Source organism: Chelonia mydas, chromosome 12, assembly GCF_015237465.2.
Source record: "Chelonia mydas isolate rCheMyd1 chromosome 12, rCheMyd1.pri.v2, whole genome shotgun sequence".
Lineage (NCBI taxonomy): Eukaryota > Metazoa > Chordata > Testudines > Cheloniidae > Chelonia > Chelonia mydas.
In genome coordinates this window covers 3,636,131-3,652,636 of record NC_051252.2, presented here as the reverse complement: position 1 = coordinate 3,652,636, position 16,506 = coordinate 3,636,131, and the positions used below count along the sequence as shown (strand labels likewise).

The window sequence follows — 16,506 nt, the reverse complement described above, 5'->3', positions numbered from 1 at the left end:
AAGAGCATCTGTCCCTCTGACGCTTTTCCTTCTCACAACACCCTGCTCCACAGCTATTAAACAGCTTGAATAAAAATTCCAAATAGAAGAGAAGCCAAGAAATAGTAAATTAACCAAGTCCTGTGCCACATTGTAACCTCCAGTATTGGTATTCACACTGGGAAACACACAGGCAGAATTCCTCACTGTGCTTCACTTGAAAACTCTTCAATCAGTTTGAAATATAGAACTGAAATTAAATCTAATCTCAGTTTAAATGGAGTCTCGAGATCCAGTAGGAGAAGAATGTTCTGCTATGTAACTTAAAGGATGCCACAGGGCTTTTAAGTTGTGCGGTTTTTGGTTTGTTTTTTTAGGACAGCTGTTTTTCCAACACTTGTCTCTTCTACCACATGCCCTATGCGGTGTATCCAGTCATTATGCCCCTGATCCAGCAGAGGACTTAAGCACGTGTGTAACTTTACATTAATAGCCTTATTGATATTCTCATGCTTAAAGTTGATGCTCATGTTTCAGGGCTTCTCTGTACTGGGGCCGGGGGTTGTTCAGCCTGCCGTGTCCTTGGTATAGTATGTTTACCTGCTAGAAACAATGAATTTCACAAGCAGTTTCTACATTTTGTTATAGCTTCATTGTTTTGCCTTTAAATTCTCCCCACAGGAAATAGTCTTGCTATTTCATCTTCCAGCGATACTTTTGGCAATGCTTTCAGCTTTTTGTAAGCAGTTTTCCCTCTCTAGGCAATATCAAGTTTATATCTGTGTTTACTTCCCCACTGCAGCCTCTCAGCCCTGCTTGTGTGGCAGTCATTTCACGAACCACAGCCTTGTGGGGTTAGAATAAAATCGATAGAATCAATTTTTTTTAAAAATAGGTTTGCAGTGTTGTTGTAGATGTGTTTGCTCCTAAGGTATGAGAGAGACAAGGTAATATCTTTTGCTGGACCAACTTCTGTGTAGTTGGAAAGCTTGTCTCTTTCACCCACAGAAGATAGTCCAATAAAAGATATTACCACCACCATCTTGTCTTTCCTTTTTTTTTTATGCTGCTATCTCATCAAGTTAAAGGCAGCTACAATCTCATTTTGCTCTGTCTCTTCCACTGGGAAGTCAGTCTTTCACCACTTCTTTGTAGTTTATTTTAACTTTAGTCAAACTGCTTATCTAGTCTACCTTTAACCTCTTTCCATTGAGAGTCCAGGAGCGAAATGGTCAGTTATTCCACAACTTCCTTGTCTTATATTTCTAGTTATGCTATTTCTTTCTGCTGCATAAGAGAAGATTAGACTCCATCCTGTAGTTGATGTAATTCTCCAGCCTCGAAGAGGTTACTATAATATTTGCTGCTTTCTACAAGACTGTCCCAATTATTTAAATCCAGTGAAGCAAAATGTTGAATAGCGGAAATGGCTCCTCCCCGTGTGGTAACTCCAGTTACCCTGATAATGAACTCGCTCTGTCCCAGATCCTTAGCTGGTGTATACTGGCATAACCTGAGGATTTGGCCCAATGGCACTAAATTAAGGGTCTTGTTTAAGTATATATTCCTTCTGCAGTGCCCATGGAAGGACACAAGAAGGTCTTAAATTGGACCGGGCTTTCCTTCTGAATCCTGCTTTCCATTAGTCCAAGCTGCAATCCTTGGTAACTTAGCTACTCAATAATACTGCATAAAGTTTGGGATCCTGATGAGGCTTCGCCCTGAGGATAGCGGGACAGTCTCTTCTGAGCAGGGGCCCAAGAATCTCGGAGCAGTCTATAGCATTTCTGACCAGTCCCTGGGATGTCTTTGTTGGGAGCCTGTAGAAGACATAAAACGTTAAGCCACAAGCTCATACCCTTAGCACATCACCTACCTAACATAACTTATTCCAGACCCTAATATCCTCTTGGAATTTTTCCAACAAAGAAGAGAAGTTGGCTTATCCAGGGCGTCTGTTGTATCCATGTGATTGAATATTGAAGGAGCCCATGAGAACGCTGAGCATCTCTCCAGTTTCCCTATCAGGTATAACTGGTGTTCATGGCTTTTTTGTGAGCCTTTTATAACCTAAGACCTGATCACAGCTGGCTCCTGGAGACCAGCAGGTATGGGAGACTCCAAGCTGTTGGGAGTTCGGTTATTCTCCTTCCTGCTCTCCCACCCTCTGCTCTTCCATTGAGCAAGGCCTTGCTAGAGGGGAGGACTTGCCTCTGTTACCCTTGTGCTGCTGTCGCTCCAGCGTCACGCAGCGCAGCATGGGCAAGTCTGTGCTGCTGGGAGAACGGGGGCTCGCTAGCACCAATGACCCTGTTGCCCGGATCTACCCTCCAGTCTGCACCTTGATTCCCAGTGACCACACTGGGAATTGTGGGCGTGGATCGAGGGGAAAAGTTTATAATTTATTTGCGCAGTAGCCCCGTTGTTCTGGGGGGAGGGGGGAAGCATGCCCACACCCCCAGACCCTGCCCTGAAGAGCTTATGATTGAAGTAGAAGGAGCCAACAGGCAGATAAGGAGCACAAGGTACTGGTGAGATGGCTGTGACATGCAATGAGCCGTGGTCTCATCGCACACAGTAGCCATGTGCTTTGCCGGCCTGGTGGTGGAAGTGAGTTTGAAGGAGAGATGTGGATGACTCTGGCAGACTCCTCCTCCCAGGGATCAGCGGTAGCCTGGGCAGAAGCGTGCAAGTGCTTGTGGGGCGATTTGACTGATGGGATCCAAACCGTTGCCTGGCCATCTCTTTGTGCCCTGTCATGGACCTGCAGGGCGACCTGCAGCCGGAGGGCAGGGATCTGAACTTTCGAGGTAGTGCTTCCTTCTCGAGGTCTGCTCATCTTGGGGCAAGAGAGCAGCTTCTAATAGACACTGTGAGTAGAGACGGCTATAGTGAAGGCTGCAGGGCAAACACACCAGAAGGCTGTTGCTGTCCAGTGTCTGCTCAAGCTATTTGGAGCAGCCAAGGTTTTGCCCAGTTAATTATTCACCGTTTTGCTCAGCTGTGGGTGCAAGGTCTGAATGAATAATACTGGGAATGTTTGAGCTATATTGGGGGGGCATGAGGTGGAGACATGTTCCCTCCCCCATGCCCTCTCTTAGGCTGGAAAACAAGCCACTGGTGCCTGTAGAGTTTTAGTGAAAATATTTCAGATTCAAACTGATGAAATCCGAAACAACAACAGGGGTGTGGCACTGGCTTTTATGAATGGAAACAGGTGAGTCACAGGCCCGACTGGAACATGGATAGACATATTAGGCTAAATTTATACTATGAGCTAGTGATGTGATTCCCTGAACATAAGAATGACCGCACTGGGTCAGACCAATGGTCCATCTAGCCCAGTGTCTTGTCTTCTGACAATGTCCAGAGCTTCAGAGAGAATCAACAGAACAGGGCAATTATCAAGTGCTCCATCCCCTGTTGTCCAGTCCCAGCATCTGGCAGCCAGAGATTTAGGGACCCCCAGACCACAGGGTTGCATCCCTGACCATCTTAGCTAATAGCCAATGATTGACATATCTTCCACGAACCCAGTTATATTTTTGGCCTTCACAACATCCCGTGGCAACGAGTTCCACAGGTTGACTGTGCGTTGTGTGCATTACTACTTTTTGTTTTTAAACCTGTTGCGTATTTCATTGGGTGACCCCTAGTTCTTGTGTTATGGGTAAATAAGGGGTAAATGACACTTTCTCTGCACCAGTCATGATTTGATAGACCTCTATCATCTCCCCCCTTAGTCATCTCTTTTCCAAGCTGAACAGTCCCAGCCTTTTTAATCTCTCCTCATACGGAAGCTGTTCCATACCCCAAATCACTTTTGTTGCCCTTCTCTGTAATTTTTCCAGTTCTAATAGATTTCCAATATCAGAACTGGAAGAAGCTCACGTTCACACGCTCGCACTAGCTCAGTGCGCGCGATGGGAAGTATAAATAGTAGTGGCACAGGCAATGCCAAAGCCATGCCAGGTCCATACCCACCAGTTTCAGGTGGATCTGTATTCGGCATGACTAAGCCATGCCACAATTGCCACGACCCGCACTATGGTGGCTACGCTTCTATTTATACTCCCGTTATCTCTCACTGAGCTAGTGTGTCCACGAGCAAGGGCGTCACCCTCCTAGCTTGGAGCGTAGACGTAGCCTTAGAGTGAGTGGTGGTGTATTCTCTCCCTAGAAATCAAATTCAACAGGTATAGAAGCTTTCCAATCAGGGGCGGCTCTAACAATTTTGCTGCCCCAAGCAGTAGCCACCGAATTGCCGCCGTGGGACACGGACTGCTGCCCCATTCTAAATGCCGCCCCAAGCACCTGCTTGGAAAGCTGGTGCCAGGAGCCGGCCCTGTTTCTAATGTAGGACTTCAAGGGAGTGGAGGTGGAATTTAAGGACTGGTGAACCGTTATGAAAATCTAGGGTATAGATTTTTATGAAAATCTAGGATATAGGTGCAGAGACTACCCAATAGAAAAGGATAAAGGGAAACGGTCTAAAAGCGTTCAGTCGGGGAGAATTTCTGCTCCTCAGAAGAACAGGTTGAATGTTGGCCTACACCTTGTTGTGCAAGCAAAGTCAAATGGCCCAGACCCATAGGGCTAATGATTATAATTTTGGGGAAGAGACCTAATTATAAAGCCCATGGAGCTCTTTGCCAAGACAGTCTCTTAACAGAAGCCTGAGATGGAATGACCAGATGGGTCTCATCAAGGCTGCGTAAAGACTCTTATCAAGATGGTCTCCTGGGATATTGCAGGTCTCAAAAGCAAATCTCAGGATTTGGAAGGTAGGAGTTATATATCCCAGTTTGATTTAATTTTCCTCCCGGAAACTTGGCTAGCCAAGAAAGGGACTTTATCTCCCAGACTTTGAATCCATGTTAGGGAGGGGTAGACCTGTCAGTTTTTAGTCCTCTTTGTTTCTATTTAATTTAATGTTAAAATTATTAACTTAACATCGGGTAACTCCTGTTGCCAGGCCTTTGGTTTATTGTTCCGGATAAAGTTGTTCTAATAAGCCTGAATGTTTGCTTGTCTTCCCCTTGGGGTCTCCTTTTATGAGTCCCTCTGGGCAGAGCTGGACTCACTTATGGAAAACTACCCATTAGCTAACGTTGTTCTTTGGAGAGACTTTAATGCTCAGCTGGAAATGGAGAAATTTGTAATCTTCCCATTGACTTACTGAAAAAGGCCCTTCCTAGGCCATCCATGGGTGAGAGTGGGAAATACCTTGGGTTGCAAATTTTCAGTAATCCTAAATATCTTTTGCTTGGAGGTGTTGAATGGCAGAGGATGCAGTGCTGCTCAGGGCCATTTTGCATTTATCTCAATTAGAGGGAGCAGTTCAATAGTTTATTGCAATTCTGATTTTTCAGCTGGTCCTGTTTCTCTAAGTGTGTAGTGGCTTCTAAACTGGGCAGTGATCCCCATCTCCTTCAGTTGAACTGTTGTTCAATTGTCCCCTTTCTACACGGGTTGGGGGGTAAAGCGTATTCCATTCATGAATTAGGTACAAATTTAATAGTTTCTAACATCCTATTACTCATGAAGAGCCAATTACTGGAACTTAAAGATGCATTACATGTCCGCCTAGCATTTACTAATTGTTTTGTTTTTTTAAAAAGGGTATGATTTGGCTACTAAGAAAAGAGATTTTCATCCCATCCAAGATAAAATAATCTGGTGTGATATGTATTGCGCTGGTTAGAAGAAACAGCTTCAGATTCTTGTAATGCCTATTAGAGAAAGGGGCTTACCAAATTCCATAATGAAATTGGTCATTTTTAGAAAGAACGATAAAGAAATGGTTTAAATAGGAAAAAGTTTGATCATCAAAGGGCCCGTTGGAAGGGATTTTAACTTGCTGCTGCTGAGAAATTATCCTTTTAGTATTTTGGATGTTGCAGGCGAAGGTAAGATCAATATTTACATTAAAGTTCTTATCACTAAATGTTGGGGGAGAGTTGGTTTTCTCTGTTCTTGGATGCCAATCCAGTCACATGGTCTATGTCGATGGACTTTACCCGTCATGCTCTTCTGGAATAGCTGCAGGTCTCCATATAGAAGATGTCTATAAAGATATTGATTGATGGGCTCCTATTGCTAGCAAAATTATTGGTTATAAATAAGAGATTTCCCCAGCAGGCCGCTTTACAGGTATTGTCCCTCTATGAAAGAAGGTGATAGAAATTCCCAGGGTGATTAAAAGACTAATTGGATGGTAGAAGTGGTCTTTAAAATCTATTCCAGGTCCCCCTCCAGGAGTTCAGAGCACTGTGCTGAGAGCGGAAACCTTTTTGCTGAGGAACAAGCCAGCTTTAGGAATCACCACTCAACTATAGATAATCGTTTCATGCTCTCACATTTGATCTATAAATATTGGTCCCTGTAATGGTTGGGACTCACCCCTGCGGCGCCTCCTGCTGGTCATCCTTGGGAATTAGCTCTTCCAGCTCCCGGAGTGCCTTCTGCAGGCCAGTGTCCCGCTTGTTGCTGGCCCCATGTCCCTCCCGGACCACAGTGCCCCTTTACCCAGGGTGCTGCCCCCTGCAATACTCCCCACAGATCTGGGTCTCCCCCTCCCAGGGGAACCCCCACCCGCTATCTACACCTCACCTCAGGATATGGCTGCTGCCCAGTCACCATCCAGCCCCCATTCACTGGGGCAGACTGCAGTATATAAGCCAATCATCACAGGCAAGGGGGGTTTGGACCTGCTGCCTCTGCCTACCTGTGGGCTGCCCCTTGCAACCCCAGTACCTATCTTAGGCCTTCTGCCAGGCCTCCAGCCTGGGGCTTTTCTAGTCTGGAGCCTCCCAGCTCCTCTGGCCTTCCCCAGCCCTGCTTCACCTTAGGTACCCAGGTACGCTCCCCAGCAGCCAGGCCCTTCTCCCTCTAAAGGCAGAGAGAGAGTCTGTCTGCTCCTGGCCCACAGCCCTCTTATAAGGGCCAGCTGAGCCCTGATTGGGGTGTGGCCACAGCTGAGCCTGCTTCCCCAATCAGCCTGGGAACTGCTTACTCCCAGCCACAGTCCTCTCCTGGGCTGTTTTAAGCCCTTCAGGGCAGGAGTGGGTGACCACCCTGCTACAATCCCCCAAGGGGGATAAACTTCACGTGGCGCTCATTGATTTGAAATCTGCTTTTGTTGCTGTTGACACAGGTCATCTCTGGGGGAAACTCACAAGGGCTAGGAGAGACCATTTGGAGAGCCGTTCGTGGCCAAACTGTGGCACGGATTAGGCTAGGATGGAAGGGTCAGGTAAGTGACCCTGTTCCTGTTACAAAGGATGCAGATCAGGGATGTTTATTGATCCCCCCGCCCTTTTTTAAAATTTTCTATCAATGAGTTAGTTGGGCTATTAGAGGAGGAGCAAGATTTTTTCCCCTAAAATTCTGACCCAGCCAGTGTTGGTCCTCTAGTCTAGTCCCCAGATGACTGTGTTGTCCCACGCTCCTTTGGGTCTGAAGTGTTTGTTGAATGACTTTAGCACTTTCTGTCAGCAGGAGTGTATGGTTAAAAAGCTGAAATAATTTGGCTTTAGACCAAAGTTGGTTAAACAAACAATTGATGATAATTGTATTGAATGGGTCAAGTCCTTTTCCTTATCTGGATATTTTGCTTTTACATACAGGGGTGAATGGGCTAAACATATACAGGAGACTAAGGGGAGAGCCTTCCATGCAGGCAGGTTTTATTTTTTTTGTTATGTGCATGGCGACAATTTGATTGAGAGCAGACGCAGATACAGAGGGTTCAGGGTTCACATTTGTGCCCCATGGTGTGGAAATTTGGGGCTGAAAAGAAGTTAGGTCATTAGAGGCAGTGCAAAACTTGAGAATGCTGTCTCCCTAACTATGCTCCGGCTGCTGTGTGTAGAGCAGGGGTGGATGACATTCTGTTTCAACCAAAGCATAGTGCTGCTTGATTATTGATTATGAATTGATATCCGCTACCAAGGCAATGGCTGGAGGAACAGCCTAAGTCTAACCCTTAAGCTCTCCTGGCTTTGCAAGCCCATTAATCTGTGCGTTCTTGGAGTATTTGGGGACTAGATTTGGTCAAGACTTTCTTAAACGTTAAAATTGTAATTCAGTTTAAAGCTGAAAATATTTCTAAACAACTGGAAATGGCAGATGTTAAGGCAACAAATGTCTCCCTTGTTTAAAGACCTTCCCTAGATTTGAGAAATACTTGGGAATTCTGAAGAATAAGCCAGGGCAGAACCTTCATTGCTCTCTGTCCTCAAACAATGAGGCTGGTTTATCTTGAAAGACGCAGTGCTGGCTTTGCAAGCCACGCGGGTTTGACCAGGTTGATGATTTCCCACACTACTTATTAGGCCATCTCTTTCCCTGTCCCTCTGTATCTCATGGCTATTACCCATCTTGACCCAGAAACCTTTTGTCTCATTTTCTCAAAAAGGAGCACATTGATTATGGAGTCATAACGTTTAGGATTATGCAGGCAGTTTTCCTCTTGGCTGTCACCCAGGTAAAAACAAGAAAAGAATTTGTGTGAACTTAATTTTCTGTAGGGATCAAATTTTTCTTCTGTGGCTTCACTTTTTTTAATGGAGTGGGGTTTAAGTGTAATCTGAATTCAGGAGAAGGGTTGAAGCTGTGTTTGTTTTTTGTATTGCATCAATTTCCTTAAATTTATCCTGATTCTGTTGGAACGTTATGGCTAATTCCTGAGATGCTAGACCAATAAATCCCTCGAGGGGGAGTTCAGATCCTGCCCTCCATATCGCCACCCGTCCCCTTTCCTTGAATCTAAATTCCTTCCCTCCAGTCCATGCTTCTCTCTTGGAGCCCGGTAATGTCCTCTGGTGTCCCTTGCAAGCTGGCCCCCATTTGGGGGTGTCAGTCCCCTCTGTAGTGGGATGAGGACAGTCTTCATCTCCTCTTTAACCCATCCTGGGAGGGAGGTGAGGGCTGCACGCCAAGGAGGAGCTGCAGAGCTCCAGCTGTTCTGGCCGCAGTCAATGGCCATGGGACTAACTGGAAGCTCTGTCTCCATCCAGTCTGTTCCCTTTGACCCCCTGAGCTGGTGCTGTGGGCTCGGCCTAGCAGGATATGGGAACCTTTTGAGCATGGAACGATGGCTGAGCCCCATCCTGGCTCAGCCGCCCACATGGCTTCTGTGGCTTTCTTTTGTATCCATAAATCATTTTTAATGTGATTAAAATAAATGCTGATTAGGGCTGCATGAGCATATTCCAGGAACTTACAGGCCTGCTGGGGGGGAACTAGGGAGGCAGATTTCAGCTGTTCTGCAGAAATAAAAGCTGATTGGATCAGAGGTATTAGCATAAGCCTTTGTGCCGGGAGCAGAGGAGATCATTAGAGCTGGAGACGAGTGCTGGGGGGCAGGCGGAGGGGATTATGGATAACGGGACATTGCCTCATTTGATCTCTTGTGGGGCATCTAAAGAATGTCCGAGAAATCTAATTTGGGCAGCTTGGATCCAGGCCAGCCTTTTGACTGGAACAGTCACTGCTTCAGGGAGTGGGCATGTGAGAAGAGTTAGGACTATGATTTCCCACCCCCCCCACCCCCCCCCCGCTCCCCGGCAATGGGTTCAGCATAGGGCTGGATCTCTGGCACCGGGACTACAGATGCCCCAGGGCTGTGGCTGGAACCTGATCGGAGGTGAGCGCAGCTCGTCTCCTTCCTGTTTTTAAGGCAGTGGGCCCCTTTCCCTAGTCTAATGCTTTGGCGATGCAAAGTATCCACCAGGTTCTGAGTGTGGTAAAGAAGCTGGCTGCCAGTGCCCATGTGTGACTCCTGGCAAGTAGCTTGCGTTGATGTCCACGGGTACCCTACATCCCACCCCAGAACTGGATGGACTCTGAGAAACTAGGACTCTGCACCTTATTGGGGAGTGGGTGCTGGGTACCAGACCACGGCCAGGCGGCCGCTGCCTTTGTAGCGCATGTTCTTGAAGGCGTCTCGTGGAAGAGATCTCTGCTGTTCTTGTACTTCTAGCTGCGGGACACCAGACCAGCAGGCATGTGGGGAAGGGGCAGCTGCCTCGGCCTTGCCTCCGTTTTGAACAGGACTGCTGCTGAGCTTGGCCTGTGGGGTAGGTCATGGCTTCAGTGCAAGCCTTGTACTTGGACAACCGGGGCGGGGCTGCAGCATTTCTGTCCCTTCCCCACTGACCCCAGCACCAAATGATACGCTCACCGAGTGATGGGGCCATATAGCTCTAGCTCCATTGCACTGGAGAAGGGTCTCAAGGGACCCATTGCAGCTGTCCCTCCATGCGTGTGACTGAGGGGGGGTTCAGCCGAACAGTGGGGTCAGGTGCATGCAATCACCCTGCAACTCGCTTGTGGGTGGCCCAGCACTCTGGGGGATGGTTCCCCTTGGCTTGTTCTGCCTAGTGAGTTCCTAGCCCTCTAGCAAAGGGATTAAACAGAGTCCGATGTCTAGTGTTAAAGCACTGATAAGGTCCATCAGTGAGACAAAATGAGTTTGGGTGGAATAACTGGTTCCTAATCTCTGTTTTTAATAAACCTGGTTGAGAAATCCTAGCTCCAGAGCACTTTACAAACCACAGAGTCGCAGCAGTTCCTTCCCCAGGACTGAAATGCAGCCACCTCTGGAATGGAGCGCTAGAGCTGGTGCCCGGTGACACAAGACAGGTGTTTAGTACTGGAAGTGACCTACTGTGACTGCTGGGGAAATGCATTCACCCTGGCAATATGCATATTCGGAGGGCACATGGCAGGGGATTCTGCTCGGCTACAGAGTGAGTCAGGACCTTGCATCAGGTCACATTTATTTTTGTGCAAATGTCTTAATTTCTGAAATTTTTTTTCATAGCTATTTAGGTCAGAAGGGACCATTATGATCATCTAGTCTGACCTCCTGCACAACGCAGGCCACAGAATTTCACCCACCACTCCTGCAAAAAACCTCATACCTATATCTGTGCTATTGAAGTCCTCAAATCGTAGTTTAAAGACTTCAAGGAGCAGAAAATCCTCCAGCAAGTGACCCGTGCCCCATGCTACAGAGGAAGGCGAAAAACCTCCAGGGCCTCTTCCAATCTGCCCTGGAGGAAAATTCCTTCCCGACTCCAAATATGGCGATCAGCTAAACCCTGAGCATATGGGCAAGATTCACCAGCCAGATACTACAGAAAATTCTTTCCTGGGTAACTCAGATCCCACCCCATCTAATATCCCATCACAGGCCATTGGGCCTATTTACCATGAATATTTAATTACTAAAACCATGTTATCCCATCATACCATCTCCTCCATAAACTTATCAAGTTTAATCTTAAAGCCAGATAGCTCTTTTGCCCCCACTGCTTCCCTTGGAAGGCTATTCCAAAACTTCACTCCTCTGATGGTTAGAAACCTTTGTCTAATTTCTAGTCTAAATTTTCTGGTGGCTAGTTTATATCCATTTGTTCTTGTGTCCACATTGGTACTGAGCTTAAATAATTCCTCTCCCTCTCCGGTATTTATCCCTCTGATATATTTATAGAGAGCAATCATATCTCCCCTCAACCTTCTTTTGGTTAGGCTAAACAAGCCAAGCTCCTTGAGTCTCCTTTCATAAGACAAGTTTTCCATTCCTCGGATCATCCTAGTAGCCCTTCTCTGTACCTGTTCCAGTTTGAATTCATCCTTCTTAAACATGGGAGACCAGAACTGCACACAATATTCCAGGTAAGATCTCACCAGTGCCTTGTATAACGGTACTAAAACCTCCTTATCCCTACTGGAAATACCTCTCCTGATGCATCCCAAGACCGCATTCGCTTTTTTCACGGCCATATTACATTGGCAGCTCACAGTCATCCTATGATCAACCAATACCCCAAGGTCCTTTTCCTCCTCCGTTACTTCTAATTGATGCGTCCCCAGCTTATAACTAAAATTCTTGTTATTAATCCCTAAATGCATGACCTTACACTTCTCACTATTAAATTTCATCCTATTACTATTACTCCAGTTTACAACGTCATCCAAATCCTCCTGTAGGATATCCCGGTCCTTCTCTAAATTGGCAATACCTCCCAGCTTTGTATCATCCGCAGACTTTATTAGCACACTCCCACTTTTTGTGCCGAGGTCCGTAATAAAAAGATTAAATAAGATTGGTCCCAAAACCGATCCTTGAGGAACTCCACTGGTAACCTCCCTCCAGCCTGACAATCTAAACACCTGTGGCTCCATAGGTCCTATGGGACACGCCCCCAACCTGCAGGCTGGAGCCTCTGCTGGGGAAGCATGGAGGGCAACTGGAGTCTGATGCCCCCTGCAGCTCTGTTACCTTCTGGGCTACTGGGGGGTAGAGGAGATTCTTTGCAGATTCTTTGCTTCATCAGGCAGACTGAAAAGGCCCTGGCTTTAAGCTGGAGGCAGCCTGACAAGCAGTGACGCTTGTCCAGCACTGGGAGGGTGTTGCGACAGCTTGTTGACAGTCTAATCTGGAAATGACATTGTCTCTCATTTACATTTTTGAAGATCGGCAGCTCGAAGAGAATCTACCCAGTGTCCTGGCCTGCACCCAGGCCTCTGCTCTGAATAGCACAAGCTGTCAAAGCCACTCTCCCTTCCCTGGGTCTCCTAGATGTACGGATGCTGCATGTGACATCCGGACACTATCAGCTTGGCACAGGTTATCGTGAGCTGTCTGCTGCCGCGTTTTGGTGAGAGCAACTCTCTGCCGCCTTGCAAAGGGCCCCTATGAATCTTGCAAGAAAGATGGCCTGACAGGAGCGGAGGGGCTGAGCTCCTGGGAGATTTATCACAGGCTGTGATTTTTAAAGGCTTTCCAGAGATAATGGCCTCACAATGCAATTGCACCTGTTTGGAACAGCTGTGTGCCTCAGGAAATGCTTCAAGGATCGGGCTTTAAATGATCAGATTCTTAGCAGAGCCGTGTCCCTTTTAAAGACACCGATTCCTTGGCTATTTGTGCTGCCTTCCCTCTCTGCCTCTTCCTCAGCTTGGGGGGGGGGCGGGGGCGTGAGCTAGTTCTCTCCCCCACCCACCCCCTTCCAGTTCTCATGCACTAGCACAGTGCTGCAATGTTTGGCTCACTTGCTGCCACGGGATGTTTTTCCATTGGAATCACTCTTTAAATCCTCTCATTCGAGGATTTCTGTCCACCTGGAGCTTTTTATGGGTGTATTTTTACAAAATCTGAATTGGGGCCACGGTCACCCTGCTGCTGGTGTCCTTGCAAAGCCGCACAAAGCGCTCTGCCCTCTCGTTTTGGGCCAGCCCTCCTGGTCCGGGGCTCTGCGGGGCAGAGGAGGGTCAGCGTTCCCCTGGGCTGAAAGTGCTGTTGAGGCAAAGCACGTTCCCGCGCGCCAGCGCCATCCTGTGCCTGGGGAGAGCTGGTGGCTCAGCTCGCAGGGAGCATCTTGCCGATGATGTGTGAGGTGGCCAGGATGTGGGCACTCGGGGGCTGTGATGGGAAGAGGAAATGAGGAAATGTTATTTCTGGCTGTCTAAGGAGCTCTGCTCTAGACTTTGCTTGTAATTCCGCCGGCGTGCTGGCACATCCTCCCTTTTCATTTGTATTTACCTTGTTACAAGCGGCCTGTCCCCAGAGCAGGAGCGAGGTCGTAGGGGAGGGAGCTGTGGAAGAAACGTCCTGGCCGTGGCAAGAGTTGGTGCCGATGTCTGCAGCCCGGGTGGTGCTGGTTTCCGAGGTGACTCTCTCCTCTCACCTTGTGCTGGAGAGCTAGAAGGGAGTTCTTGGGGCAACTTGCCAGGGACCCCCGTAAAGAGAGCGGCCCGCGTCTGACGGGGAATCACAGAGGTTGCCTCCTCTTCAGGAAGTCATGCTCCTGGTGCGGTGCTCACCCATCCCAAGGCTCTCTGTGCTGCTCCAGCCCTGCCCAGAGGGGTGTGGGCAGGGCGGCCATGAGGAGCAGAGCTCCTCCGTGCCAGCTCTGGGGAGGCTGGTGCGCAGAGGGGTGCTGTAGGTGGCAGGGCTTTGGGATCTGTTTTTGGGCCCCCCTGGGCCTGGAGCCCTGTTTGGAGGGGCCGCAGCTACTATTCCAGCCCCTAAGATGGGGCTGGGGGTTGGCTGGTGAAGTGATATGCAGACCACAGAGGAAGAGCAAAGGTCCTGCCCTCAAAGGGGTGGGGACGGGCTACGTTCTGCACGCACAGTCACTTACTTGGTCACTGCACAGGGAAGGATGAACTCTGCTGTGGGTACAGTGCCCGTCCCATGGAGAAGCCAGACCAGAGATCTGCTGCAAGAGCAGCCGGGGGTGAGGTCTGGGCCCTGACAGACGCACATTTCATAGCCGGGCAGTGCCTCTCCTCCTGCCCCCAGAAGCCCGGCTCTGGGGACTGGCAGACAAAGCCTCATCGCTGATGGCAGAACTGAGGGGGGACAGTCTGCCTCTGAAATGACTCTGAGCCCAGTTAGCTCAGTGGCTCTCAGTTATGGTATGAGCGCAGTGTGGCCTGTGAAATGCAGCAGAGAGCCAGGGCAGGAGGGGTGTGGGACAGGGGCATTGTTCTGGTGGGAGGGGATATGGTCTCCGCCCTGCATGGTGGCGGAGTTGCAGAGCCATTGGGTTAGGCCTTGAGAGAACAATGTGCACTGTGCACCGCACCCGCTGGCAGCCAGCACTGATGCTGGTTTTCTGTTGCAGGTAGCGGAAGGGGTGGTGGCTTGCACGAGTGAGCAGGTGGTCAGCTGACTGGATAGAGGAGACACCTGAGGAGGTGAGTGAGGTGGCTGGGGCTGCAGGGAGGGATTCAGTCTGAATTAGCTCCCCCTTCTCTCCACTTTGATTCGTTTTGGCTCCAGTTCACAGGCTCCACGTTTAAACACATGCCCCCATGCAGGTTTCCTCCTGCCCCGGGAAGCTGTGTTTGGTTGCTTTGATCTGAGGTGGAGCTTTGTTAGGGTTATGAGGTGTTCATTCCCTTAGAGAAATGATGGATCCCAGGAAATGTTGCCAGGAAATGTTGTGAAGGCTGCATCCCATGTGCCACACAACCACTGCCTGGCGCTGCATTTGCCTGCTGCGTGCTGTCCTGCTGCAGAATATGCCATGGCCTGCCTGGTTCATACACAGCTCATCTGCCTCCAGGTCAGAAGCGACTACATCTGCAGCATGGCTTCTCTTTTCCTTTCCCTTTGCAAGCCACCTCCGCCTCTCGCTCCATGCCAGGCTGGTGTCGCTGGCATGGAGCTCCTGTTGGCTTCTGTAGCCAAGTCAAAAGAAAAACCAGGTCCTTGGGGGAGACCAGCTAAAGCGACTGGATGTGAGAGACCGCTCATGAATATGTAGCTTTCAGTGTGGAGAAATATCAGAGTCCAAGGCTAGCCTGGCAAACCCTCTCGTACTACTGGCTTAGATTGGGCTCCTTGCATGAGCCAGGGCTGCAAGACTGGGCTCATAGCTGCAAATATCCTTTCCATTATGGTACCATGGTGACTTTCCCAAAATTATTAGTAATGAATTATAAATCAGATGTTAGGAATTGTAGAAAACTGACATGGATCCCAAGTAAGATAGTGGAGAGGCTGGTACGGGACTCAATTTAATAAAGAATCAAAGGAGGGTAATATAACTAATGCAAATCAGCCAGGGTTTATGGAAGATAGATCCTGTAAAACTAACTTGATATCTTTTTTTGTTTTGTTTTGTTTTTGGATGAGATTACAAGTTTGGTTGACAAAGGTAGTCGTGCTGACATACTATACTCAGACTTCTGTAAGGTATTCGACTTGGTACTGCACAACATTTTTATTTAAAAAAAAAACTAGGATGATATAAAATAAACATGACACATTATGTGGATTAAAAACTGGTTAACTGATAGGTCTCAAAATGTAACTGTAAATGGGGAATCTTTGAGTGGGTGTGTTTCCAGTGGGCTAGTTAATATTTTTATTAATGCACTGGTGGAAAACATAAAATCAGTACTGATAAAGTTTGCAGATGACACAAAAATTGGTGGTAAATAAAGACGAGGACAGGTCACTGATTCAGAGAGATTTGGATCGTTTGGTAAATTGGGTGCAAGCAAACACCATGCATGTTGATATGACTAAATTATGAATGTGTACATGTAGGAACAAAGACTGTAGGTCATGCTTTTACACCATGAGCAATTCTATCCTGGGAGGCAGGGACTCTGAAAAAGATTTGGGGGTTGTGGTGGAAAATCAGCTGAACATGAGCTCCTAGTGTGACACTGTGGCCAAAGAGGCTAATGTGATCCTGGGATGTATAAACAGGGGAATCCCGAGTAAGAGTACAGAAATTGTTTTACCTTTGTATTTGGCACTGCTGCAATTTCTGCTGGAACATTGTGTCCAGTTCTGCTGTCCACAATTCAAGAAGGATGTTGATAAATTGGAGAGGGGTCAGAGAAGAGCCATGAGAACGATTAAAGGATTAGAAAACTTGCCTTCTATGATAGATTGAGCTCCCTGAGTCTGCTTAGTTTAACAGAGAGATTAAGGGATGACTTGATTATAATCTACAAGTATCTACATGGGGAGAAAATATTTAATAATGGGCT

General features: G+C 47.8%; 1 protein-coding gene across 10 annotated transcripts in view; it reads left to right on the top strand.

The window, feature by feature from the left end:
• ST3GAL2 (ST3 beta-galactoside alpha-2,3-sialyltransferase 2) overlaps positions 1–16,506 on the top strand; it is a 106,498-nt gene that overhangs the window by 60,125 nt on the left and 29,867 nt on the right. For 4 of the 10 annotated variants that reach the window (XM_037877804.2, XM_037877800.2, XM_043526374.1 and 1 more), the window contains exon 2: positions 14,622–14,694. The exons of 2 other annotated variants lie outside the window; for them this stretch is intronic. The gene's annotated coding sequence lies outside the window, so the exon portion shown is untranslated. Of the gene's footprint in view, positions 1–7,214; positions 7,235–12,323; positions 12,651–12,708; positions 13,662–14,621; positions 14,695–16,506 lie in introns of those variants that run through there. 4 more of the 10 variants (XM_037877803.2, XM_043526377.1, XM_043526376.1 and 1 more) reach the window with 4 other exon arrangements.